This window comes from Lepidochelys kempii, chromosome 1 (assembly GCF_965140285.1).
Source record: "Lepidochelys kempii isolate rLepKem1 chromosome 1, rLepKem1.hap1, whole genome shotgun sequence".
In the NCBI taxonomy this organism is placed as follows: domain Eukaryota; kingdom Metazoa; phylum Chordata; order Testudines; family Cheloniidae; genus Lepidochelys; species Lepidochelys kempii.
Genome location: NC_136380.1, coordinates 124263960 through 124290482, shown reverse-complemented (window position 1 = coordinate 124290482; position 26523 = coordinate 124263960). Strand labels below are relative to the sequence as shown.

Sequence of the window (26523 nt, the reverse complement as noted above, 5' to 3'; positions counted from 1 at the left end):
AACTAGCTCTACAGTATTTCAACACATAAAAGTTTTAACCAAACACGCAACTGGAGTGCTCGATTGCAGACAAGCTACTACATAGACTGTATACACAGTTCAAGACATTATGAGCAGTCCATATTTGGAGATAAAAACACACAGAATAAAAGATAGGAGGAAGTCACCTCATTATCGCCTCCAGGTGCAGGATTTTTCTTTATAGTGTACTAGCTAGTGTTTTGTCTAGTGTACTTTGTAAGTGTCCAAAGTGACGTGGCTTCCACCACTTTACTTGAGAAAGTACAGATTTTTGTAATTCCCATTGAAACACTAATGCTTCCAAGTAGCATAACTAAAGTAAGATTTGGTTCAACATACTAGGCATATCTGATCATACTCAAGTAATTTAAGGAGAGAATAGAGGGGTGGGGATTGTTTTGGGGATTTGGGTTTTTTAGTTTTTGTTTTTTGGAACTTGAAATATTAAGGGCCTTTAGCATTTGTAGTAGTCTTGGCTTTTTTGGGGATGGGGAGAACCTGAATAAAGACCAGACTCTGTTTTATTCACCTTGTTTATATATCTATCTATCTATCTATCATCATGTGGGCTATCATATGTAAAGTCAACACATCTGCCTGCAGTATCCTAGCACTACAAGATAAATAGACTTGGAAGAATTTAATTTTTTTAAACAATTTCAATGTTCATTTTTAAGCTTTTTTTAATTATTGATTTAACTTTTCACAGTTGCACAATTTTCTGGGGGTTCAGACATTTACTTATAGTACATGTTGAGATTCAAAATGTCAAAACTTTATAACAGTTACAAACTGTCAATATCACATGTCAAAATATACAAAATAAATATCTGTAAATAAATAAATTCTCAAACATTTTTCTTATTTTGCCTATCTGTACATTTTTATTAACAGCGATGAACATATTTCTTCATCAGGAGTATGGTGAAATTGACATTCACTAACATTTACCAATAAAAAACTAATCCCTCCGAACTCAAGGGTAGAGATCAAAGCAAATTGTAACTCTGAATTTACCAGAGAAACATCTGCAGTTAGAATCCAATTAACATCCTTCCTTTGTATATTCCTTTCCTTTAAGGATAATCTACAAAGTTCGTTTATAAGAGATATTAAAACAAAGAACATGTAAATTTAAACTGAACACTTCAAAAAAAAAAAAAAAATCAGTTCCTCCTTACATGCCAGGTCACGAAGTAGGTATTTTTCCTTGGTGTTTCAGGGTTTCACTAGAATCCAAATTTAGGTTTTGCCAGGTGACTGAAGGATAAAATGATTTTATAAAGTCTATGTTTAGTTTTAAGCTTTGCAATTCACTTAAGAAAAAAGATCTAGAAGAATAATCATTCAATTGGCACTTCATTTGGGTATCTGAGTATTAATTTTCCCTTAAACAAGCCCCATATATGAAGAACTAGCTACCACATTTATTGAAAGGCAATCAGTAGACACACCAAATTTAAAATTACATTTCTTATCACTATTAAAATTTAACTTTGTTATAGTTTGACTATCCATATGAATAGACACCATTTTTATATTATCCTACTCATGTTTTGGAACTATGAGATGGAGGATGCCTGTGTTGGATATCTGAAGTATTATTCAGCTGACTGAGATCACTAAGAGAAATGCTGAAACCTACTTTCATGGGAATTATATCTGCTCTGAACTGTATTTGTGTATGTGTCCACTATAATAGTCTAATCAAAAATACTGATAAAGAAAAGCTATGACCACATTCATTTCCCAGTATATTTCTGTAATGGCCAGTCCCAGATTCCTCAGCTTCCTTGGCAGAAATTCTGCTTAGGTGGTCTTTTGAAACTGGTGAATGGCCTTGAACAATGTAAGTGTTGTAAGAAATTCTTCCTCAACCTCAACCAACGGTTCATACTCAGAATCTCAATGCTTTCTCTACCCCTATAATTCTTCAAGGAAGGAGGAAATGATGATATTTTGTGCCCTATATAGAGGGCATTAAAATACAGTTATAATTGTCATACCAGATAGACTTCAAACATTTCTTCAGGATGGTCAACCATTATGTTGAAACCCATCCTAGCAGTCAATACACTCCATGTCCTCCAGACAGAAAAATCCCATAAAAATGGAGAAGCTACTTCCAAGAAACACAATATAGAAGAGGTAGCAATGCAAGTAGAAACTAAGGAACCAATGCATGTGAATGTTGTCATAGTGGAAAAAAGCGTTGTTTTTTTTTAAAAAAGTTATTACACTGTTCGTTTCTCATTGGAATGAGAGAACTTCTGGCAAGAAGCTCAGCACCGTGTGACAAATGTGCGTGGCACCATGCTTCTCTAATGGAAAAAGAGCATCAAGCCAGATCTTGTCAGGGGCAGAAGAGATGCTATTACTTAGCCTAATGTTTCTCAACCTTTTCAAGTTGGGGACCCCTTATTCAGAATTGAAAATTTTCACAGCACCCTTACATATACTATAAAAGTAGAAGTAATAAAATAAAAAAGTTAAAAATGTATAATAAAATCTACTGCATTTGACCTCATGAACTTTGAAGGTTTTGACCACCCTGAAATTCTGGTAAATTGATTTTCTTTAGAATTATCAAGTTTTCAATATCTTGCATGCCCCTGATTGTGTGTTTTTCAAGGAGTGGGCCATGACCCCCCAGGAGGGTCACGAAAGGCAATTTCCACCACAATATATATTTTGAAAAGGAACAAAGTACAAAAACAATATATCTGAAATTTGGCCTTGATTAAGGTTTCTTACTCCACACAGAAACTTGATGTAACTTTTAATGGCCAAGTTAATCCCCTTGAATATATGTTTATAATGGAAGTGCAAAGAAACCTTTAGCCACAGTAGCACAAATGCTGCCATGAAAATACTACATGGGTTATAAGTGGAAACAAAACCACAACCCTTGTGTTGTAGCTGAACCAGCAGCCAAACTAATGTTCTGTTCTTTGCACTGTTCATGAAAAGCTTGCATTTGTTTTCTCAATTGGATACTACAGTTGAACTCAGATGAAAACCAAACAAACTTCTCATCCCATTTCCCAGAAATCATGTACTACTATGTAAGTATAAGTAGACCTTCAACTCTACTGTGTAACTAATTTCAAGAATAGCAAGACACATTCTGTCATATGCAAAGCATGGAGGGTACTAATAATACCACAAAACATGAGAAAAATAGTGTTTTGGTAAACCAGTTTTCACATTCCCTCATTCGACAACAAACCAATATTCTTTAAGTGTGCAATCATCCTCAAAGGAAAAGATGGCTGGCTGTTTTCCACTATGTTAAGAGCAGAGAGAGAAAGAAAGAGAGAGAGAGAGAGAGACAGAGACAGAGACAGAGAGAGAGAGAATTTCCTGTCTCTCTGGCTTGAAGTGCCAATCCCCAAAACTCGCCTTCCTCATTGTCTAATGAAGTCAAAACCAGAAACTACAGTGAACTCAAGAGAAGTAATTTTCCGAGAGGAAGAGAAACATCAATGCCTTTACATACACTGAGCCAGCAGACCTATTATTTCTACTACCTGACAGAGATGAAAGTATCATGGGAGAAAAGGAAGCAGCGGCAAGAGATTATAGGGATGGAGTGGGTTAGGGAGAGAAAGGGGAAAGTTAATTTTACAGGAATCTGAAGGGCTACTAAAAATGAAATACTTAGGAAGGAAACCAGGCAGAAAACTCAGCCACTTTTTAGATTGTTCTATCGAAGGCCTGACATGAAAATACAATATAACAGACACTATTAGATTTAGGCGATGTCTAAACGAGCACTTTTGTTGGTAAAACTTTTGTCGGCCAGCAACGTGAAAACACACATGCACACACTCACACCTTGCCCAACAGAAGTTTCACCAACAAAAGTGCTGGTGTGGATAACACTATGTCAGCAGGAGATGCTCTCCCGCTGACATTGCTACTGTCACTCGTTAGGGGTAGTTTAATTATGCCGGCAGGAGAGCTCTCTCCTGCTGGCATAAAGCGGCTACACAGGAGACGGCGCAGAAGCACAGCTGCAACGGTACAGCTGCACTTCTGTAAGGTCTGTAGTGTAGACATAGCCTTAGACATTAGAGACATGACTGAGTAGGAAGAAGGGACTTGAGATACCTTGCTATAGATGACTAAGAGAACTCAGAACTCCTATACATAAAGGAATGGGATATGAAATTTCTTGCTTTGGTTTAGCTATATTTCTAAACCCCACACATGGTTAATTCTGGAATTGGGTTTTTGTTTTGCTTTTTTATGCTGAAGAACCTTAAAGCACATATATTAAAAAAAACCTCAGATTCAAACAGAAATGTCATTCTTAGTAAGGCATTCTTGGTAACCGTCAATACCTTAAGCACTAGGTTTACACCTATTACCCTGAAAACTGGACACTTATGTGTAACGTGTCTTAAGTTTTATTTTTACAATTATGCACAATACTTACAGAAAGAAGTTCAGAACTGGAACATTTTTGCAACTCTTTTCCTTGTAATGTAGTACATATTAGAAGCAAGAGTAAGACCAAGAACAGGGTAGGCCCATTACTCAGTGATGAGGGAGAGACAACAGAAAACACAGCAACAGCCAAAAGTTTTAAGCGTCTTGTTTCACTTTTCACTAAAAAGGTTAGCAGCGATGGGACAACTATAGTAGTTAACATTTGTTTAAATAGAGCAGGAACTACCCCTAAAATAGGTAAAAGAACACATTAAGAATTACTTAGACAAGCTAGATGACTTCAAATTAGCAGGGTCTGACAAAATACATCCTAGACTACTTAAATTTATTAATCTCTAAGGTGCCACAAGTACTCCTTTTCTTTTTGCAGATACAGACTAACACAGCTGCTACTCTGAAACCTAAAGAGCTCTGAGTTATTAGTGATTATCTTTAAGAACTTGTGTAGGACAGAAGAGATCCCAGAGGACTGTAAAGGGACAAATATAGTACCAGTCTATGAAAAGGGGAAATAAGAACAATACAGCTAGTTATACACCTATCAGGTTAACTTTGATACGCAGAAAGATAACTGAGTAAATAATCAATTCATACGCACCTAGAAGATAAGCTGATAAGTAACAGTCAACATGGATGTGTCAAGAACAAAATCACATCAACCCAACATAATATCCTTTGATGAGAAAACAAATGTTGTGGATAGGGGAGAAGCAGCAAATGTGATATTATCTTGACTTTTGTAAGACTTTTAACACAGTCTCACATGACTTTCTCATAGGCCAACTAGGCAAATATAGCCTAGATGAAGTAGGCAAATATAGCCTACGATAAAGTAGATGCACAACGAGTTGGAAAACCATACTCAGAGTAGTTATCAAATTACTCAGAGTCAAGCTGAAAGGGCATATCAAGTGGGGTCCTCCAGGAATCTGACCTGGGTCTAGTTCTACTCAATATCTTCATAAATGATTTGGATAATAGCAGAGATTGGCATCACTGGCATCAAACCCAATATATTTCAAGGTTGCATATGCATTGTATCATGAAGCATGTATAATGATCCCCTTCTGTTTATGGCTTTGGCAAGAGCACACTGGAACAGGCATTCAGATACCAAAAGTAATGCATACATATGGCTTCTGTTTTTTTAGGGGTTCTTACTAAAAATAATCCCCAAAATAATTAACTAATTTGAGTTTTATGTAGATGTCCAAAACTCAGAGTTTTTCAGGTGTCTCTCTTCATATATACTGTAATGCAGGGGTAGGCAACCTATGGCACGCGTGCCAAAGGTGGCACACGAGCTGATTTTCAGTGGCACTCACACTGCCCAGGTCCTGGCCACCGGTCCGGGGCTCTCCGCATTTTAACTTAATTTTAAATGAAGCTTCTTAAACATTTTAAAAACTTTACATACAACAACAGTTTAAGTATATATTATAGACTTATAGAGAGAGACCCTCTAAAAACGTTAAAATGTATTACTGGCACGCGAAACCTTAAATTAGAGTGAATAAATGAAGACTTGGCACCCCACTTCTGAAAGGTTGCCGACCCCTGCTGTAATGAATAATCTCTTTGTAATGTTCCCTAGTGCACTTTAACATAATTCTGTTTCAAACATCACTACACTGAAGTGCACTAGAGAATCTTCAGTGCACACCAGCAGGGCCAAAAGGACCAATTGGGTAAATAGGCCCAATGGCCTGTGATGGGATGTGAGATGGGGTGGGATCTGAGTTACTACAGAGAATTCTCTCCTGGGTATCTGGCTGGTGAATCTTGCCCACATGCTCAAGGTTCAGCTGATCGCCATATTTGGGGTTGGGAAGGAATTTTCCTCCAGGGCAGATTGGAAGAGGCCCTAGGGGTTTTTTGCCTTCCTCTGCAGCATGGGGCACGGGTCACTTGCTGGAGGATTCTTTGCACCTTGAAGTCTTTAAACCATGATTTGAGGACTTCAAGAGCTCGGACATAGGGGAGAGGTTTATTGCAGGATTGGGTGGGTGAGATTTGGTGGCCTACACTGTGCAGGAGGTCAGACTAGAGGATCATAATGGTCCCTTCTGACCTTAATATCTATGAATGCATAACACCTTAGAACTCTTTAGAGCTCACACTCTAAATACACATTAATGCTCAGTGTAGAAAAGCCTTTAGATACAAAAACACTGGAAATTGTTACTTTCTGTGTTCATTAAATAAACACAGCTTTCAATTGTTATTTTTGTATCGGGGTGTTTTATTTGTATTCATCTTTTAAAAATGAAAATCAGACTCGCTATAACAGAACAATTGCATAAGTCGGGGAGCGTCTGTAGTAAAAAGTGACTGGGGCAGAAGTGACTGACTTACAAGGGACGAGCCAAAGGAACAAAATATACATAAAACTTTACTGAGCGAAGAAAAGCATGTGGAGAAAGAGGTGACTGCATATTTTTAGGCTTCTAATACCAATGTAGTAGAGGAAGTAGGGTGCAAAGGACAGCGACTAAAGGTAATGTGTGAGATTAAAAAGCAAGAATTTAGGCTGAATATTAGTATAAAACTTCCTCTGAATAAGAGCTATTAGGCTGTGTCCCCAAAGGAAGTGGTAGAAGCTACTGTTCCAAACATGCAAATAAAGACTGGACAAAGCCCTTGTATTTTTTTTAAAAATAAAAAAGGGTGCACTACATGAGCCAAGGCATCTTTTCCCATCTCTAATCTGCACTATTTTGAGTGCATATATTTGTGCACATTCATATACTTTTTAAGTGGACATCTTAAAATAAAAACCTAAAGTGTGAGAATATCTAAAATATGGTAGCAGATGTTATGCTGGTAATGCCATAGCTATGCTATTCTCATACACTCTGCAGAAAGTCTCACGACCCCAGAACAAGCACAGGAGAGTCACAACCACTAAAAACAATCTCTCTGCTTTTTCATGGATCCCCAAACACTAAGTGCTACACTTGCAAGGGGGACTCAGGCACATGAATGCCTGAAAGAGCATTTAAGTCCAAAATGTAGGTGTCAGTGGCTTTCACAAAAACACCTGCTCAGTCACTTGCAAGGCTATGTGACAGAAGTCAATAGGCACCTAAGGGCAAGTATTCACTACCCGCCAGATCGGGGGGTAGTGACCTATCTATCGGGGATTGATTTAACACGTCTCATCTAGACGCGATAAAAATCGATCCCCAAACACGCTCCCCGTCAACTCCAGAACTCCAGCTCGTGAGAGGCGGAAGTGGAGTCAACGGGGGAGCAGCAGCAGTCAACGCGCTGCCGCCCTCACAGCCAGGTAAGTCGACCTAAGATATGCCGACTTCAGCTACACTATTCGCGTAGCTGAAGTTACGTATCTTAGGTCAACACCCTCTCTACCCCCCCAGCATAGACCAGGACTAAGTTTCGACTGGTAAAGTCCCTGAAGTGCCCATATTTTGGCAGGTGGGTAAGTGCAGAGTCACCTCAATCACCACATCACCCAGCAACTCTGCGTGTAAATCACACTTAAACCCCAGTAGAATTCACAAGCTAGATGTTACCCTACTTAACTTGCCTTTGGGGCCCAATCTGATAGATGTGCTCTGAGCATGCCTAAACCCGCATAAAAAAGGCCAGAGTTGGTGGCAATACCCCCCCAAATAACTTTTAGCCAAGTTGTTGAGGCACTCACCTAGGATGTGGGAGACCCAGCTTCAGTTCCCCACCCCTCCTCCCTTACCTGATGCGGAGAAGAGATTTGAACTTAGACCTCCTACATTTTAAGAGGGTGCTCTAACCCCTGGACTAGAGAATCACTCTCACTGGGTCTCTGACCCAAGGCATATTTATATACAGTTCAACAGAAGAGATTGAGGGAGACCGGTTCACAAAATACCCTACAGCCAAGTGGTTAGGGCACTCTGGGTTTGTTTTCACTGTAACAGTTAGCTTGACTTACTCCTCTCGAGCTAACCTAGCTTCAACCCACATCCCCCAATAAGATAGGTAGCTCCATTTGGACAGCACTTAACCCAACCTAGAGACGACGTATGGACCAGCTTCAGGTTTGGGACAAAACTTGAGTTATAGCTCAAGCTAACAATGCGATGAAGACAAGCCATGAGAAGTGGGAGACAAGTTCAAATCCTCTTTTCACATTAGACAGAGGAGAGAACGAAACCCTGATCCCCCACATCCTGGGTAAGTGCCCTAACAACGAGGCTAAAGGTTGGGGGGGGCCCCCAAATACCTTCTTCTTGCAACAAATGTTTTAAGCGCCTGACTGCAGAAGAGAGTTGAGTGAATACCAAGTAGAGAAATGCACCTCCCTCTGACTGAGACTTGGGCACTTAACTCCCTTAGGCCATGCCCCTCTCCACAAGGCATTTTCTACTGGCTAGCTTAGGCAGCTCCTGCTCAGTGTGCTACCTGTTGTGAATCCCATTCTTAGACACTGAACTGTCCCCATGCATTGTATGGGGAGCCTAACTCAGTTGTGAACTCCACCAAGAGGCAGGGCATCTAAAGTTAGATTCTCCATTGCTTGAGTCCCTTCGCGAAACTCGTCCTAACAATAAAGAGATTTCTATACTAAGAAGAAAATCTTTTACTTTCATACTATTAACAAGCAGAACACTGAGTAACAGACTGGCTGTCTTTCCACTCATTTAAAATGACCTAACTCAGCAAGTCAAGACAGTCACACGTATGCTTCCTCCTCCCCCCGCCCCATCACAATCTCCCATTAATCCACAGCAACTTCAGCTTCCCACATTGAGAACCTGCCCAATCCAGCAGCATCCCCCACCACTTCATCTCATCTTCAACTCATGAGGGTTGATCCCAACCTACTGAAATGGCTACTCATTCAACCTTTTCCTCACTAAACATTATTTCTTTTTTCTCAATATCAAAGTTCCATCCTTCCAACAGCACTCATTTGCTTCATGCGTATGTGTCCCCAGTCCCCCCCACCAGAGCCTTGGAGGTTTTTCACTCTCAGTCCCTTCCTCCTAGCCCTCACCTCAGATTCAGCTGTCCACTCTTCCAACTTAGACTCCCCATTGTCCCTTTCTCCCACCAATTCCCATCCGCTGAACACCAACCCTGTCTCATTTGCAAAATTAATTTACCTGCTCCTGGCTTTTGTTCTGCCAACACCCGTAAAAAGTCTCAATCATACAAGCTTCCTCCACTACAAGTCTGTCCTCTCCTCTTTCAGTTCTGCCATCTTCCTGATCAACCAACACTGTCCCTTATCACTAACTATGACCACTTACCCTCTCCCTGCCCCACCATTAAAACCCTTCACCCCTCTCCAGGCAGGATATTGCCTCCTTCATATTGCCCCAATGCACAGAATACTGGAATACTCTTCCTAAGCTCACCTGCAAGGCCTCTGCCTTCTCTGCAATCAAGTCCCAGCTTAAGACCCACTTCTGCTGCAATGCCTGCAGAAAAAGAAATGACCAGTTTAAGTAGTAGTTAGGAATAATTTATATAGCCTGTTTGAAGTATGGGGGTGAAGAGACTTTGCAAATGCAACCTTTTATTACCAAGATGTGGTCAACTATCACCTTGACCAATATGTTGTGCCCTTCCCTGTGTTTAGACTGTGAGCTCCTTAAGCAAGGGACCTGCCCTCATTTTAGTGGGGAAAGCACTTCGCATGCTGGAAGTGCTCTCAGTGACTGTCCACAATTGTAATTCCAGACATTTGAATATAAAAATCCCCACGCTTCTAAAGTTTCCTCAGCTGTACTCTCCATAGAGCTCTATGAGCAAGACCATTTTAAATATCTTGGCTATAGCTAAGACGCCCATCACCTTTTTATCTAAGCAAATCACGGGGCGGAGGGAGGAAATCAATGCCAACATGGAACTCCAATAAACTTGTTACTTTGAGACTTAATGATTACTTTAAAACAAAAACACCTTTCTACTAGTCCCATTTAGCTAAGGATTCTGATATTCATTAGTTAATTACTATATTTGTTTCTGTGGTATTGTCAATCTTTTCTTCCTGGTCTCTCCTTTCTAAGATGCGAACAGTGGTCTCCAACCTTTTTACACACAAGATCACTTTTTGAATTTAAGTGCAACACAGGATCTACCCTGTCCTGTCCGTTCCCTGAGGCCCTGCCCCACTCACTCCATCCTCCTTCCGCCGCTCACTCTCCCCCACCTTCACTCACTTTCACCAGGCAAGGGCAGGGGGTTGGGCTGCAGGAGGGGATGGGGGCTCTGGCCTGGGGCCAAGGGGTTCGGAGTGTGGGAGGGGGCTGAGCCTAGGGCAAGAAGTTTGGGCGCAGGAGGGGGCTCCGGACTGGGGCAGAGTGTTGGGCTCCAGGAGGGAACTCAGGGCTGGGATGTGCGCTCCCACTGGGCAACAAAGTGGGGCTAAGGCAGGCTCCCTGCCTGCCCTGGCCCCACTATACTCCCAGAAGCGGCTATCACACCCCCCGCAGGAAAAGGGCTGCACCTGGCTCCATGCGCCGCCCCTCTCTGCAGGCACCGCCCCCACAGTGCCCATTGGCTGCAGTTCCCCATTCCTAGCCAATAGGAGCTATGGGGACAGTGTTTGCAAGCAGGAACAGTGCACGGAGACTCCTGCTCCTGCCCCTGCCCCTCCCAGGCCTCAGGGGCATGCAGACCGCTTCCAGGAGCGGCACGGAGCCAGGGAGCCTGCCTTAGCCCCACTGTGCCGCCAGACTTTTAGCAGCCCAAGATCGCGATTGACGGGCAGAGGCTCCAGGATCGACCCGTTGGTGACCACTGCCTTAGAACAGCTCCACAAACAACGACATCGCCACCACCAGCTCACCTTAAGGAGGCTGCCCCTCCATACCAACAATTTAGTCAGTATTCAACAGGAGGTTAGGCAACCCCACAGGAGAAGAGAGAGTAGGGAAGAGAGGGAAAAAAGGTCCGTTTTAAACACCAGTGATTTATCATGAAGAAAACACAAAATTATGTATGACAGGTGCTAAAACTACTCAGTTCATCACTTTTTAAGAAGTAACTGCCCCTTATCTGCATTCAAAGACCCACTGGCCCAGTTATGATTTTCAGCATTAGCACTTATGACCTGTGCACTACCTTTATCCACAGAAGAAACCCCTGATATTTACCCAGAAGTCAGAAAAAAAGAGACTTTTCCATTTTGGCCTCAAAATAAGGTGTTGAAGACAATCAAGAAGGTAATAATTCTGGAAGTAGAAGACAGAGTGCCCACACACAGTAAACTAGACTTAAATAGCCTCACCTCTGTGGCTACACATTTCATGGCAGTACCCAGAAAATAATTCTTCCTTAAAGTTTTGAATGGTCAGTGTCCCTTACTACTATGAAAGGGAAGCCTCATCTAACATAATACTCCCTTCAGGCCGTGCCGCGCCGCACCTCAGTCTGACAGAATTAACATGGAGTTCTAAGAAACAAGTAGTGAAATCTTGGCACCACTGAAGTTAGCAGGAGTTTTGCTATTGACTTCAAGGGGTTCAAGATTTTTGAAAAGGCAATCTAATGACTTCGCTAGCACCTAGCAGAAATTTAAAGATACCAGTGAGTTTGCTTTTTGAGATGTGCTTAGCTTTGCTGTGTCCCAGGCAAAGACTTAAGATCGAGTTAGGATATAAAAGCCTTTGTTTATAGAGGTCAACTCTAGTAGGAAGGAGTATTATGAAGAGTAAAATTATGACTTTCAATAACAGTCTAAAAACTTCAAGGTCTTCATGGTCTCCCTCCATTAGCTTAAAAAAGTTACGAGAACAGTTTTGAGAGACTGACATATAAAGCAAACATCTTAAAGCAAGCACAGTTTCCACTGGAGTTCAGCAAGGATTAAAGTAGAAATGTAATTGAACACACAAGTCATACCCTACCTCAACACAGGAGATAGTAGCATCAATTCTGAGAACTAAAGTACATAATGTCTCCCCTCAAAAAGCAAGAAACAGCACTAACATAACAATTAAGAGGTCATTTATGTTTACTGTAAGAGCCATGTTCAAGAGAAATTGTACACCCATTGAAATTACAAGAGAGAAGCTTTGTACCGTATCTTCCATGCTATTATAAACCAGAGCTCACGGATATCTGAAAACTTGGCATTCAAAAAAACAGATGACATTAAAAGTGAAGATTTATTCTGAAAAGTGATCACGGTACATAAAAAAAGCACATTAAGATATCTATTCACTGGGTATTGTGGTATTGTACCCACTTATTTTAGTGACAAAAATTAGCTCTCACTGTTTTACTCTTGATAGCCCTGCAAAGCCAACAGCAATGTAAGAAACAGAGCTGAATTCTGCTCTCTAGTGAACTATCACCATAGCTAAATTCAAAATTCTGATCAGTTACATCTATGCTAACCAATTAAAGGAAAAAAAGAGGTTGCACAGGTGTCATTGACAGCATTATCTGAGTATAATAAGGTGGCCCAGATACCCCCTTAGGGCACAGTTAGACCTGAAGAAACTTATTACTGATGACAATGCCTGATACAGAAGCCAGTTTGACTTTCACATCCCAGTCACAGCAGGATAGGCTGAGAGTAAAGCCATTTCTATATTAAAAAATGCAGACCAGTGTAACTAAGTTGATTTAGCTACATCAGTCCAAACCCTTAGACAGACTTGAGGCTGTACAAGTTCTTCTAAAACCAATTTAGCTTATACCATTTTCTCCTTTTGTACAGTTCTTCCAAAGAACATGAAAACATTTTACAAAATAGAAAAATTAAAAACCACAAAACCTAATAAAAAGGCATCTGGGAAGAAGTATAGTATCTGAAGCTAATTTTAAACAATTTGGAAATTAACTAGACCTCAAGTTGATATGGTCCCTTTGAGTTTTTATTTTACTAATTCTGGTTTTGCTGTTATAGGAAATCACTCAAAGCCACACACAGCTGTAAATGCCAATCAAAAATTAGTAAAAAAGAGTATGACAGAATGATCTAGTAGGAAGGTTAATTACAACTATACAGATGTGTACACACACAAGTTTGTGACAATTGAAAAGCAAAATAGAGTAAGACCACTTACTTATATGGAAGCAGAATTATGATCTACATCTTTTATATTTATCATCTGAAGTGCGTTCTCAAAAAAAAAAATACAGCACAGTCAGTGAAAACGTTTCTTCTCTCCCACCAACAGAAGTTGGTCCAATAAAGATTGCCTCACCACCTTGTCTTTTATATGATTTCCATGCATGCTAACACAAATAGCAACTTTCAGTAGATGGAACCGTATACCCCACATAAATGTCTGCCAGGAAATTATACCACTAACAGACAATCTTCTACCTGACCTAAAGCATTTCCATGAAGTCCATCCAAAAAAGAGCTGACAGGTGCTGGAATGTTTGCAGGCTTATTACGAACAAAACCTAGAAGAATGAACTTGCTGGAGTATAGCTTTGCAGTAAAGATAAATCAGACCCAGATGATTTACACAGTACCTGAGCAAATTGTTTGGCAGTGCCAAAAAAGGGGAGGGGGGGGGGAAAAGGGGGAAGAAGAGGTGACTTTCTGGGATCATTATAAAATGATCTGGAAAATCAGCATCAAGATGTTAGAAGGTAAAAAACACCAAATGGAAGAACCGTAAGCATCAAATGCAGGGTTGGAAAGGTAAATAGGACATAAAAGACAACGCATTCAAGCTGTTTTTAAATACCTTTGACATTTGATTTATCCTATTCCCCCCACTCCCATCTCAGTTCAAGAATGCAGCAAGCCCTGGAAAGAGATGAGAAAATTGTAATGATAATTTAATCACCTTTTTTTAAGGCGGTGAAATAGTACCTTCAAAAGCAGTTAGATGCCCAGGCAGTCTGGTTGATGCTCTGTTGGCAGCCTTTTAAAAACTTCAGAACTCAGCCATCCTGTTTTCCATGATCTGACTTCCGTAGTTTTCTGCCATTTTTTGGCCACAATCTGACACTACCTTATTCACAAACCAGATTTAGGTTAGAAATATGGATATTCAGTTGTAAACTCTATAGGAAAAAGGCATAAACTAAGGATTAGGTCCACAAATTATGTTTTAACCTCTTCCTCCTGTGCTGGCTCAACCCATGAGCTTTATATTTGGTAAATCATATTGGCTAAACACAAATATTCCATAGTTTCTCTGAATAGTTTTATTTTATCTGTGTGTGGCCCATTTCTGTTTAATTAGATCGAAGCCAGATTTCCACTGAGAATGCAAGAGTAGCATCATCAACATCCATCCATCTAATCCCTTGGAAACCTCTTTCAACTGCCATTGTAAATTCAGTGTCTCTAGACAGCCTTGTTGTGTAAAATGCTGTATTTTGATTCAAGTCTCTCTCATGCTCGGGGCAAATTTCAATACACTTATTTTAGCTGGATGAAAATAGAGAATTTCCCAGAGACTTTGACAAAATATCACTGGGAAGCTACTTTAAAGCCTTTTTAAGACACCAATCAGGTGTTTCATTAATGAAAGTACTGGAAATTTAAAAAAATCATTTGCATTGTGTTTTAGAGTTACTATGTCTACTTCTTTATAAGGTTTAAGTAAGCATGCTGAACACCCATATGTCAGAATTTTAGGATGACTTCAAAGAAATTCTCATCTTTCATTTTATGTTTGTTGCCCAAGTAGATGGAAAAAGGCCAACCAAAAATTGTAAAGAAAAGTATCTTCAGCAAGTTGGACACAATATTCTGCCATTTTTTCCCCACATACAAGAATCAACAGCATTAAGCAAGAATGCATCTACTCCATGAATGTATGCTTGTAGCCATTATTAGATCACTCACGTTCTTCCAACCATTTAGTATTAATATCACTGTTGGTTTTTTCAGTTCTTCCTTCAATTTGATTCACTTTTACCATATTTAGATGTGAAACAGAGTTCAAATTTGTCTAATGTAGTACATGCAGGGCAAGGTGCTTCACTTGCCTCTTTACAATGCTCATTTCATGCTACACTAAAGGTGATTATGATGTTAGCATAAGTTAAGATTGCAACTTCATTATCAAATTCAAGTCTCCGTCTTTTAAATGATAATCACCAGTTTGATCTTTGCCATTTATTTGAGAGAGAAACAGACTGCTGTTGAACAAAGCTGGATGTCGAAGAGCTGCTGGAATGTCCAAAACGGTGGCTTAAATTATGACAACATAATAGCAATGCTGACCAAGCCATCAAAAGTCTCATTTGACGGTTCAAGCTCCAGTGTTCTGCTCTTCCTGTCCAACAGTGAAATTTTAATTCAGTGGCACATTTGCTCTCTAAGAATCCAGAAAAACTGATTTTCTGCACTTCTTGAGCATAGATGGTTAAAAATTTTCTCTGACTGATTTCCCAGAGCCTGAAAACCCTGGCAGCTGCTGAGTAAAACTGACAATTTCAAGCAAGTGGTCAGGGTCCAGGGAGCAGATTTGTTTTGAAAACTCCATGTTCCAGGGGGAAACCCATCCTCTCCCCCTCCCCCACCCCACCCAAGATTTCCAGTTCACAGGGCTTAAAAATATTGGATGCATTTTGACTGGAACAAAACCAAAATTTCAAACCCACAATTTCCCACAATCCAGTAATCCTGCATTGTGACTAGCTCTGCTCTTGAGAGGACCACAAATTTCACCTATCTGGTTATTTATCAATGTTTACATTTCCTTTTAGCATTATCATTTGTTTTCATTACTTCACTCCATTCAGTCATTTGAGGGAAAGGAGCCTCTCTGGGTTTCTCCCCTCCTTGGTGCTGCAGATGTAGAAGATCTATGCTCAACTCTTTTTCCATCTTCCATCTTGGAGCCGCCTCCTCAATGAATAGGTCCTGTGCCTGCCTCTGTTGTTCCTTAGTGCTTTCCTAAGGAGCCACAAAATGAAATTTACATTCTGCTGAAGCGGAAAGCACATGCCCAGGAAACTTTTCTTTTGTGATCAGGCCCAAATCTGGATGGGATTTCTCCATACTCAGTCACCATAATGTGTGATTGATTCCAAGTGGACTTATTTTGATATTAAGGTATCAAAGGTAAATTAATGCTAGAATGATATTAAAAAGAAAAATAAGAAACAGGCTGTTAAAGGAGAATAAAAGTCACAAATGATCCCACCAAAGACTTGTAATGCTTTTCCTTATCAGGAGTATACACCTTTCTGGTTCATCATCACTTTTGTATGTGGTCATTTAAAATCTGGAAAGAACTGGTGTGAAACAATGGTGGGAGGATGGGGGGGGGTGAAGAGAGGCAAGAGAAAACATTGCCATTTATTTTGCAATATATGCTAGGTGGTGTGTACATCAAATATTTGGTGTACTGAAACAATAAATTGCTTACATTACCCCATTTACATTTGAAACCTGTCAAATCATTTAAAAGTTAACTTGTGAATATTTTCATGAATGAAAGCCCTAAATTCAGTTCATTATGATCTGTGAGAGAGAGAGAGAGAGATCTATTCAGTCAATCCCCCTAATTTTTGAACAAAGCATTATTAGTCTGGAAGTTTGTAACAGAGATACTGTATTCATTATTTTCATGTTTCAAAAGTTTCCATCACTCAGTCAGGGAGATGAAACAATACCACATGACCAAACACTTACTACAAACAACAAGGAACTGAACATTTCATGAACAACCCATACATCTAAGATTCTTCCTTGAAATTTGTTGAATACTTACAAATAGCTAACATATTCCAAAACATCAAAATTAGTTTGTGAACTTGCTAAACAAAGAAAGAGTTAAATTCATAATTAATACTCAATTACTTATAACCAATGCTTCTGTTATAGTCTTTAGTTATATTTGTATAGTTATACACCAATCCCTCTCTTTGAGACAGAAGAATAAAATACAAATTATGTATCGAGCATTAACAGTTTTAGCAGCCAGGAGTGCATGTATAAGCCGTATTTTGAGTCTCTCCTTGCCGTTAGGATTAAAACATAAGGAGGCATTTGCAATGGCATATGCAATGTTCAGTCTTCAGTTTGACAAACAAGCAGACCTCAGTAATACAGTGTTAAGAAGACAAACAGTGTACTTAAAGAATGAAAACAACTCTAAAGTTTTCAAACAAAGTTTAACAAGCTGTGACACACACACAGCAGTATCTAATCTGGGAGCAATTTGTAAAAAATTGCACTACCATTAATTTATCACCCTACCTTCTGCAAATACTACAAACAGGCCAACTTGCTGCCAGTTCAAGCTTCACAGCCATGTGAATAGTCCAAGTTCTCCTCCATTGTCTATATTAAACAATAACTTGTAGGAAAGCTCTACAAAGGCTCAAGCATTCAGCACGTCTAAGGTAATGTGTCCCAATGCCGTTCCAATACCAAAACTGTTAGTCTCCTACTAACTGAAATGTAGATCTCTGTAATACTGTAAGCTCAACTTCTCAGAAGAGAGGTGAGATTTGAAATTCAGTGAAATATGAAAAAGTGAACAGCTCAAAAAAAAAAAAAAGAGGGGATTGGTTAGTAATTACAGACATACAGGGGTGAAAAAATGCAATCCTGAGGTTCGACTTCTCTCCATAGAAGTCAATACCTGGCTGTGACATTACACACTTAAGCCCTCCTGCAAGATGTTATCTTATAGTTAATCTCAAAAGGACAATAAAATACAGAACAATATTAACATATTGATGGGGAGGGGGGGTGTTGTATTTCACATCTGCAGCTGTACCCAGGAGACAGCACAAAGAGCAAGGTTATTTTAGAATAACATTAAGTGATCAGTTGCATTTAGGTGGCTACATATTCTCGGACCAAGATTTTTAAAACAGGAGCCTAAAGTAGAGCTGTTAAATCTATATTTATGCAGCCAAATAAATTACCCAATTTTCAAGAGCGACAAGTACCCCACAGCTCCCGTTAACCTCAAGAAGCCTCATTCTTGCCTCATGCATTCTCCACAGACCTATATTCTGTCAGTTCTGAGTGCAAAATGTTATACATCAGCTTTTGAAAAAAAACAGTCATCTGTTAGCTTTCATTACATAAACAGAAACATCCCTGATGAGGGATGCTATTAACTTGGTAGTTTCCAAGTTTTAAACAGCATACGCTCAAAATTTTGTTTATAACTCCAACTTCATTATGTTTCAAACACTAAAACAAAAACTATTTTAAACTTGAGACATCAAAGAGATACACCAAACATAAAATTGTAGAATGGAGTCATTCTTCTCTTTAAAAATTCCAAAAGTATTGAAATTATTCATCTATAACTGTCCAGAAACCTAAATCTTTACCACAAGAGTAAGTGGTATGATCACCATTTGCTTTGGTCAGCAGCAAAGTGACTAAAACCCCACTTTAAGATGCAATGCACATTTAGCTATAGACTTGGTAAGGACATCTTCATAATTTAAGATAGATGCATAGTAAGAACTTACCAACCTGCCCTAACCGGCTCTTTAAAGTATCCTTCATAAACATATATGATATTTTAAACAAAGTTTCTTTGTTTTAAGTAGCAAACTAACATCTGATTATACACAGGCACACGCATGTAACAAACCAGCTTAATTCAGAGCCCCACAAAGTCACTTGTCTAGGCCCCAGGCAAATAACTTACCTTCAAACAAGAGTGTAGAAGAGATACACTGTTTGTTATTTTTGTTTGACCTGTACCAGTTTTCATCCAAAGATCACTAAATGTGTTCTACAGAAGGGAGTAAGAACTATTATCTGTATCCTAGAGATATAAAGAAAAGTTGTACCCTTCAGCAAGTCATATACAATGAGTTAACTGTATAGGTGGGACTAGAACCCAAGCCTCCAGACAGCACGATCCCGTGGGCATGAAGTTTTCAAAGATTCTTTAGATATCTTACCTACAGAAATACTGTGAGTTTTAAACAGACATCTTGTTTTAGATCTCATATTTATTATTCTTTTAAATCAACAGAACACATTAAAATTAAAATTAGTTCTCGTAACCACATGGCTGCTATCATGCCAACAAGGGATTTAACTTATAGGAAAATGCAAATGTAAAACCAAAGCTAATGGCAGGGGCCTCAGGGGCAGTAATAGGATCTCAAACTACTTTTAACTCATTTTTTAAATTGACTCGATTTCAAGTCGACTGTATCCCTTTTATAATATAGGCACTAAGGATAGAACTTACAAGGGGGACTTAGGCATCAATGACATTCACAAAAAATGATTGCTCTGCTGCTTCCTAACCGTGTAGAAACCTAAAGTCCGCACCAGTAAAGCCCCTACGGTGCCTACATTTTGACAGCTGGCCATGTGCAAATCCAGTTCAGTCATGACATTGCCCACCAACTTGGTGCCTAAATCACATCCACCTATGCCCCAGTGGGATTCTCAAACAAGGCATTCCACACCTATTTTGCCTTGCGGCTGAATTCACGAGACAAGTTCTAAGCGCCCCTAAACCTATAAAACAGATGCAAGAAGTGGCGGTCGTGCCACCCCTTCATTCCCAGAAACCTTTAGCACAATGGTTAGAGTACCCACCAAGAACTTGGGAGACCAGGGTTCAATCCCCACTGTGCCTGATGCAGAGCTGGGTCTTGAATTTGGGTTATCTACCTCCCAGAATAGTGCCCTAACCACTGGACTATGGGGTATTTGGGAGCAGGTCTCAATCTCTCCCATTGAAGCCACAACCATAAATATTTTAAAGAACTGCTAAGAGCAAAATGCACTCAACATTCTCCACAAGAGTAGAAGTTCAGCAATGAAGAACAGCAGCTATGTTTTGAAAAAGTGTAGAGTAAGTTACAGGTAAACTGCTATTTTTTAAAATGGCAAGACTTAAGATAAAAAACATATAGCCTAGTAAAAAGTTTATAATTTAAATTGTACCTTATTACAACAACAAGGATGACAAGCTCTGAGATGCCAAGAAATGAGACACAAACTTTCTGGTTTCTCTGTCTGAGTGAGTTCACAAGCAACAGGTAGAAAGGGAAAGAGGGTTTAACCCCAATCCTGCCCAGAGGTCCCCTGAAGCTGACACTTACACTCACAAAAGATTCTACTGATTTGAATAGACCCTTGATCTGGCAATAAGTTTTGACACCACTACAGGCGTTCATGTGTCATCTCCTTTGCAAATCTTTGCTTCAGGTACCTGTTATATTACTCGCTCACGCTAGAAAGAAAACAAGGAAAACAGCTGCTCAGATTTCTCACAATCTTAAGGAAGCAGTTTTTGTAAAGGTGACCTAAAAAAACAAAGGGGGAGAAGAAAGGTTATAGCTTTTTTGGTGATTTATAGTCCACACAAAAACGGAAAAAGATTTTCCCACCTCAGCAAAATTTTGGTTCCCCCTGCTTTCCTTAAGCTTTAAAAATATAAGGCATGACATGTCTAGTCTGACTGGAAGTCAGAAGTTCACACAAAAAAAAGACCCAAATCATTTTATAGCACACCCTACTGTGAAATGATTTTTTTTAAATCAACTCACTTGAAAACTCATTTTTCTACTAGAACAGCCTTTCAATATCACTTACTTTAAAAAAAAAGTTTTGTGATTTCCAGTTCATAATTTTTTAATGGTCTTCCGGGCAGTCCTAAGAGCATGCTCAGATCTTCCCGTTCTTCTCTGTGCACATGCCCAGGCCCCCCAGCATTTTAGCTTAATCAGAGCTGAAACTGAAAATATCCTCATGTATTGTTCGGGAATAGTAGATGCAATTGAGCTCCCCCCAAAACAGGGTATCATAGGTGTGTCACTCACATGATGTAAGAAGTGCAACTGATCAACAAAACAGTGAATCTTGTCATACACAAACTGTTGTCAAATGCATGAAGAAAAACTAAAAAGAACAGCTCTCTAATCTCTGCCAGTTATAACAACATTAGGTGTTACTTATAGCAATAGTAGATACAAAATTTTCATATGGGAATGACATTTTCAACTGGATGGGTGTCTTTTCAATTATAGGACTGTCAACCAAAACAGTTGTCTCCCTTCCCCCACCTATATCAATAGATGGAAAGCAGGATAAATGCAGATTTAAAAAAAACAAACAAACAAAAAAAAACACACCCTAGATCTTAAATTGTTTAGTCCAAAGTATCATTTGACTAAATTTAAAGCTCACGATCACCTAGAAAGATGCTTTCACCCCGAGTTCTGAATCATGTATAGTTAACCTTTTTCACAACACCACAAATGTTTGATTCACAGAAATTAAGTTTTAAAGGAAGTGCATATTTAAATAATAAGAAAATGGAAGATTAAATATCTCTAGCTGCACCACAATAATTTTAACCCTCTTCCATGGCTTGTCATACAATATAATTGATTTGTAAGCATTTATTATTTGTATTACAGTAACACCTATTCATTGTGTTGGGAGCTCTGCAAGTGTAAAATAAGGCAGGCATGTCTCAAAGAGCATGACGACATTAACTAAATACAATATGAAGGGTACTGAAAGGTGTTTTCTGGAACGGCAGCAATAGAAACTTCCAATTTCCAATTCCAGCGGTAATGTGACATTTATCAGAGGGGTAGCCGTGTTAGTCTGTATCCACAAAAACAATGGCGGCACCTTAAAGACTAACAGATTTATTTGGACATAAGCTTTCGTGGGTAAAAAACCCACTTCTTCAGATGCATGGAGTGAAAGTTACAGATGCAGGCAAAAAATGTGACATTTGGCACTCTGTTGGATTCTCCATTGTAAAGTAATGATACTACTTACCTGTGTCGCACTATGCTATGATCACTTTTAACACTGTTTAAATGTAAAGATAATGCAAGGATGTATTATTTTAGCTATTAAACTACTATCTAATAAGAACTTTTTAAAGCTAAAAGATCAAGTATTTCAGATTCATGAAAAATCTGATTTACCTGCACTCATCAAGTGAGAAATACTAGGAAGCCATTAAGACAACTCTTCCACATAAGCTACATACTTTTCAGTCTGACTTCATTCCTCGGGGCAGAATATGTCCTCATTTATTCCAAAGGCAATACTTATTTTGCATACTAGGCTAACCTCCCACCACACCCAAATGCACTCTTTCATGATTAAGCAGACTCGTGCAGAAACTAACAAGTCTTCACATCTATCTGCAGTGAACAAAGAACATTTCAGCATGGACTTCTCTTATTAGGCATATGCGCAGAGCATAGCGGAACAAGGCCCTGATCAGGTCTTTTGGCATTACCACAGTATTTATAGTTTAAGTGCCAAGAGAGCATAATAAAAAAAAATAAATAAGTGCATACTGACCCGGTGAGCCCATCCCCAAGTCACCTTTGCTTTCAGCTTGATTAGCACAAGGGGCTCATCTACAAAATTACATTTTCTTGCTGGGAGGGAGGGTAGGTATTTATTTCTTACACCCACTAATCAATTTAATCTACATCAAAATAAGCCACTCTAACCGAAATAACTGCGTCCCCACAGGGTTTTGCACGGGTTTAACTAAAATCAGTTTTAAAAGATCACAATGCTACTTAAACTGGTGCAACTTTCTTGAACTGACAAGGCCTAAAGTAGCAGCACCCCTGCCTGGGAGAGCCTTAATTCCGCACACAATGCGGGAGCCGAGAGAGAGAGAGGGGCCGGGAGCGACCGAAAGGACGCTCGCAGCTCGTGCACTTGTTACTGCCCCTTTGTCGACACACGTGGGGGCCGAAAGGGAGAGAAAAGATCTGCGAGGAGCTGCCAAGCGAGTCACCCCCAGCCCCGGGCTCACCCCACAGTATCCGGCTCCCACCGACCCACCCACCCCGATGCTGCGTCTCCGCCACCGCCGCCGCCCCCAGGCGCGGCAGCTTTCACCCCGGTCGCTGGCGCCCCAAGTGCTGCCGGAGGTCCCGGGCCAGTGCCCCGGAGCCGCCTGGGGAGACGAGCCCCGCTGCTGCCCCGGGCCCCGCCGGGAGAGGGAGCCGCGCGGCCCCCGCGGCCCTGGCGCCAAACGCCCCGCGCCGCCTCCACGAGGCTCCCGCCCGCAGGGCCCCGCTCACCTTCTGGCCGCGCCAGCGTCCCCCGGCGTGTGCGGCCGCAGCGGCTCCGGGGCGCTCAGGGCCGCTCCCCGCCGCTCATCGCCCTCCCCGGCCGGGGCGTCTCCGCTGCTGCTGCTGCCGCCGCCGCCCTCCCCGGCCGTGCGCCCGCGCCTAGGCCCCGGCCGCCCCGCTCATGCCGGCCCCGCGGCTCGCTGCTGGCGCTGGCTCTGGCAGGCGGCGGCGGGGGAGGCCGCACACAGGAGCCCTATTGTACCAGGGCCGCCGCGGCGCCAGGCCCCGCCCCTTCCCGGCCCGGCCGGCGCGTCCCGCCGCCGCCGCCGCTGCGCAGAGCGGGCTCCCTCCCCGGCGCGCCCGGGCCCCCTCGCCGCCCCTTAGCCCCGGCCCGTGGGGGGGAATCGGGTCCTAAAAGCCACCCGGGGGACGGAGGGCGCCCCTCGGCGCCTCCCACCCTCGGCTGCTGGGCTGTGCCACAAGGGCGGAGGCTGCTCGGCTCCATCCCCCGCCCCAGCGAGAGCGCACAAGGGCCGCCCTTGAGCAAGGGAGCAGGTGGCCGAAGGGGAAGCCGCAGCGGCGGCGGGGGCTGGCTCAGGCCCGGCGGACACACACCGCCCAGCCCGGCGAGAGGCGCGAGTCGAGCTGGGGCCTGTCAGCCTCGGGCCTGCATAAAGCCGCTGCTGGGCTGCTTTTAACCGTCCTTGGGCACCTGGGCCCTGCTCCGGCACCCACTGAAGCGCATAACATCCCCCTGAACTTCATGGGGTTACTCTCATGTGGAAGCCTTTGTGGGAGCGTAGCTTTGCCACGTCAGAAAGTGGTTGTTTTTAACTAGTGCCATCTCAGAGCACTTTAATTCTCAGTACTTGGCATGTATGAATGATATTTGCCATCTTTACCAAGTGGTGGCATGCCACTATGGCTGCCACTGCCCTGTCTGAAAGAAGCATGCCTCAATAGACCTTTGTGCAAAATAGAGGATGCCCTCGTTGACTCCCAAAACCTGAACAAAACAGAAAACAAACCCAATTCAAATAAAACTAACCAAAACAAATGAGAATTACATCATGCCCTGAACTTTGGCAGACCATCAAACCACCACACTGGCACATTTTATCTTAAAAAAAAGGGGAGGGGGGTATCTCAATCTGATTTCACCTACCTCAATGGATGTAAGGTAAGGGGTGCTTTTCATAAGTGGGCCCCTGAAACTTCAGAACTTTAAGAATAAGAGCACTCTGAATTGCACCCAGAAATTAATAGGAAACAAGTTCAGAGAGTTGGTCTGATTTTAAGTACACATTATTAGTTACATTTCCATGTGATAAATTCCAGCTTAGGATAAGACACAATATCTGTCTCAAAGAATTTACATCTAAGGTGCTGATCTTGCAGATAGATACGGGAATAACTTTATGCAAATGAGTAAATGGGGCTACTTGTACGGTTACTGATAAAAGTGCAAGATTAGGGCCTAAATTTACAATCTCCAGCCCACCATACTTTCAAAATAGACAGCTGCACGCTGCACCTGTATCAAAGTATAGATTGTTCTTTTAAGTGACAAAAAAGCAATGGATAGCCACATGTAAAGCCTGGCCAGTGACCAGCTTTAGGTTTTACCTATTTTGACCTACTTCAAATTAAAAGCCCTCATCCATTGCTCTGAGAAACATTACAGTAAAATATGCAATTGAAACAAAGGATGGTAAAAATTGCTATGGGTCACCACTGTTAACTGAGAATCAAAGAGCAGTGATGGCTCCACTAGGCCATCAGATAGCAAATGTTTTGGGCAAAAGATCAACAAAATACCTTCAATAATAAGTGCAGAGTCCACCCCGGATAATTCCTTATGCCAAGTATCAGTTATGTCATAGGTGTGTTTTATTTGCCTCCAAACCTGTCTATCTTAGGTACTTATGTAGCTTCCATCACCCATAGTGTGTGAGTACTTCACAGTCCCTAATGGATATATCCTCACACCATCCTGTGAGGTACGGATGGGAGGCTAAGTTCACCCAAGGTCATGCAGGAGGTCTGTAGCAGAGCAGGGAACTGAATCTCAGTCTCCCATGTGCTAGGCTAGAACACTAAATGCTAGCAGTGGTTTTCAAACTTTAGCAACCCTAGGACCCCCATTTTGATTTAAAATTTTTTACAGACTTCCAAATACCCCCAATCAGCCCCAGGCCCTGCCCCCACTCCACCCTTTCCCCCAAGGCTCCCCGCCACCTCTTCCTGGCCCCGCTCCACCCTTGCCCCTCCTCTTCCCTGCCTCTTTCCATCCTCTCCCCCAAGCATGCCCCATCCCTGCTTCTTCCCCTCCCTCCCACTGAACAGCCATTCCACAGCATGCAGCAGGCACTGGGAGGGTGAGAGAGGAGTTGATCAGCACGGCCAGTTGCCCTGGACATGATTCCACGCCCTCTCGCTCCCAGCACCTTGTGCACGCTGCTGCACAGCTGTTCCTCAGCATGCAGGAGATGCTGGGAGGGAGGGGGAGGAGTTGATCAGCGGGGCCCACGGACCCCAGTTTGAGAAATGCTGTGCTAGACCATCCTTTCTCTCGGCTAGCCACTAGGAAGATAGTGAAGCTGTATAATATAGGTAGAATGAGAAGGGGATGAAGAGCATGACTGCACCCCAGAAAGTCTCACAATCTTCCACAAGGACTTTATGTACACATGAACAAGAGGGATGGCAAAACAGAACCTTTAGTTAACTTTTGTATAGCAAAGGATATATTTTTAATAAAAGATTTGATTAGACAGAAACCATATTAAAATGGTGATGATAACTATGTGGTCATTTTTTTCATGTATCAATGATCACCTCATTCTGTATTCTGTCCATTATTGTATGTTTCCCAAAACAAATGCTAGCATGTCATACCTCTTTAGACACCAACAACTTTGAATAAAATGCCAAGAACATTTTTCCTTCTGTCCCATCACTTGCAGAATTTCCTACAGCAAATTACAATGGCCTGGGGATCAGGATGGGCAATATTTATTGCTAGACTAGTGACAAGTTTAGGGTTCAAGATCTAGAGGCTTAACGGATAGAATTAGCTTTAGGGGACAATATGAGGGATTTTAGCCC

The 26523-nt window shown here is 41.5% G+C and overlaps 1 protein-coding gene across 4 annotated transcripts in view; it reads right to left on the bottom strand.

Annotated features, from left to right (window-relative positions):
* The window catches only part of JADE3 (jade family PHD finger 3), an 84288-nt gene extending 60565 nt beyond the window's left edge, over nt 1-23723 (bottom strand). For 3 of the 4 annotated variants that reach the window (XM_073353368.2, XM_073353387.2, XM_073353394.2), the window contains exon 1: nt 23425-23723. The gene's annotated coding sequence lies outside the window, so the exon portion shown is untranslated. Of the gene's footprint in view, nt 1-9839; nt 9903-23424 lie in introns of all 4 variants that reach the window. The other variant, XM_073353379.2, reaches the window with a different exon arrangement.
* Between the last annotated feature and the right edge of the window lie 2800 nt (nt 23724-26523).